This window comes from Cicer arietinum, chromosome 1 (assembly GCF_000331145.2).
Source record: "Cicer arietinum cultivar CDC Frontier isolate Library 1 chromosome 1, Cicar.CDCFrontier_v2.0, whole genome shotgun sequence".
In the NCBI taxonomy this organism is placed as follows: Eukaryota; Viridiplantae; Streptophyta; class Magnoliopsida; order Fabales; family Fabaceae; genus Cicer; species Cicer arietinum.
In genome coordinates, this window is record NC_021160.2 from 25058285 (window position 1) to 25061533 (window position 3249).

Genomic DNA, 3249 nt, shown 5'->3' on the forward strand with positions numbered 1-3249 from the left:
CGATACACATTTAATTTCGATGTTGTCAACTTTTGATTCTGAAGAACCTGCACACAAAAAAGCAAAATAAATCAATTAAAAACTCGCTATGATTAATCTATGTAATTTTAATTAAAATAGGCACACTTTATTACCTTTCACATCAGTCCATTGCCAATCTTGAAAACTAGGAATTGCTAAGAATCCAACAACAAGATCCTGACGCAACAGTTGAGATAGAAATTGCTAAGAAATCTCTTGCAATCATTTTCAAAATTGGATATTTTAATCTACTAGCCTTGACCAACCTAAGATGTCAAAATTCTCATCTGTATTAGGCAACACTTTCTCCTCCATACATTGGTCAAATCTCCAAGCTTCTTTTTTTGCCAAAAATTTTACCTTATCAATTTCAATATTAGCTTTCTCTCCATAAATTATAGGAAAAAATAATCTAACAAATCAACTTTGTACCTTCGATCTAAAACAATGCCTACAGCTATCACCCCATTATTTCCTTCCAATACTTCTCAAACTTAGAAATCATGTTGGCGGCCATAGTTTTAATGTCTTTATCAAATCAACCATACCATTCACCCGAAGTCAATTTCATTTCACATACTTTGAGAAAATACACATTTTCAGATGGATACTCAGTGCCAAAAAAAAATTGTGTAACATCATAAAAAAAAAATTCAGCCTCTGACAAATTTCTCTTAGCTTTCATCCATTCATTTTCACTAGGATATGTTTTATATTGACTCTCTCGTTGTGTCAACCAAGCAAACGCATCTTTATACTATAGGGTAACATTAAGCATTAAGAATGTAGAATTCGACCTAGTATTGCATTCTTGAATAAGCTTTTTATCATAAGAAATGTTCCCTTGACCACACGTCTCTATGAATTTCTCCTCTCCTTTCGGTTTTGTTGTCCAACCGCCAACGCTTTCTCTTACATTCTCAAATCAATGGCATAGAAATTATTGATAAACCATATTTAACAATTAAGTTGAATATGTGAGCACAATATCTCATGTGAAACTATCGACCACCCAAAATAAATGACTTTGGTGAAATTTTGTTCAAAATGTGTTCAATTATAACATCATTGGTAGAACAATTATCAACAATCAATGTGGACAACTTTTATCTAGATTTCAATCCATCAAACATTCAAACAAGGTATCGGTAAGAGTTTTGCTATTATATGGAGAAGAGACGTAAATGAGTATATTATATAAATTAAAATATCACCAATAATTAATATACAAAAATAATAAGAATATCAAAATAGTTTAGTTTTATTACCTTACAATACAACTTTGTAGGTTCCATGATTCATCAATAAGGTGATGTCATATATCCTTTATTTTTATTTTTGTTGCTTGAAATTCACATATCACTTGTAATTGCAACGACTTTGATTTTTTGACAATAACTTCACAGTATCCTCTTTCTCATCTTTGTCATTTTTTGAAAATTTCTTATTACCCTTATACCCTTGGTCAAGTATAGAAACTTCTATTCTATGCTACTCTTAATTATTAGTTATTGGAATAAACTAGTAGTTTATATATACTTCTAGTCCTACCAGTGGCTTTTATAATGTTCCACCCATTAACCTAACCAATTTAAATTGTGATGTCGCAATAGCTTACTTAAAATAATAATCAAAAGTAGGAATAATAATTACTTGGTAGTCTTACTAAAACCATGAGATAATATAACAGTTTATTAAATAATAAAAGTTCACATATGATAATATGGATGTTACATCATTTTTGTGTGGTTAGTTAGTATTAAACTTATTGTCAATAATGCATTTATCTAGTATTATAAAAGTTTATTGTAATAGTCAAAGGAAGGGGACATGGTGTGAAAGCTTGTAGAGAGAAAGCTGAAATTTTTATTCTCTCTTAATTGTATTTAAGCACAAAATAATTGCAAAACATTCAATTTGTAACCTGGCATTTAAAATGAAATTAAATTGATAGTGAATCAGTATTCCTTAAGTGTAGTTAATAAAATATAATAAGAGATTCTCTTTGCAAGTCAAAAAGTGGTCGTGAGAGAGAGGGAAGAAAGATGTATAATTTTTATTTCAATATTATCAAGGCAATAAATACAAGACCACAATTCAATGTGATTGAATTGTAATTAAATTTATAATATTGACTTAATGAGAGAGAGGTAGGAGTTGAGAGAGAGAGAGAGAGAGAGGTGTGTATATATATATATATATTCTTTAATCATGAATGTTTGATCTTTTGGTAACAATTGATGTAAATCTATAATAATGAAGTTGTTGATGAAAATTGTATGTAGCGTGTTGTTACACTAGTCTTTAGGTTGAATTTGCCCCATCAATCAAATACAAATGGGATGAACAACAAATCTCCTTGAGAGTACTTTGGAAAACTTTGATATGATTTGCACTAACATACCAAGAGTATCTTTCAATAGTATGTTACAAAAGAATTTTCTTAAATTTCATCATGCATTAGAGAAGAATAAGATGACTTAGAATATGAAATTGATAAGCCAAATTTTCGTATATCATTATGTCAAAAATGACACAATTTATAGAAAAATAGCGTCACTTGAAAAAGAGGTTCTGCCATTCAATTTTCTTAAAGGTTATATAACAATAACATTCATATTTTAATTGAATAGTTGCAACAGTTTGGTGGTTGATTAATACCTGTTTTTTGAGCAAGAACCGGGTTCTAATCCTAGTAGCGCTTTTTTGTTTTATTACAAAACAATTTATTCAAAACGAAAGCGCACATAGGAATTGAACTCGTGACCTTACCATTAAACATAAGTATTTTCAACATATACTTAGTCCTATAATTTTGGAAATATCATGGTTTTAGGTAATGGTATCTTACGATTTGAACCACTACTTAGTAAGTTATGAGTTTCACTCATCCCGAATAGATTGATAGACAAGCTTTGAACTAGTTATTCATTAGAACAAGTATGCACAATGTAAGACCCATAATTTTAAAGTATACTTTATGTATTTTACTGTATTTCGGTATTGAACTCGGAGGCTTTTGAGCCAAAGTTATTAATATTTTAGAGTTTATATGACCAAAAAGATATTTGATGCCCGATTAAAATTACTCGTCGATAAATAAATTAAATTAAGTACGGTGAATCCTTTACGAAGAATTTAATGCCTTATGGGTGAAATAAGAAATTTAATAAATATCTAGATATTTGGAGATATTTGTTAAAAGTAATTAATATATATAAATACATA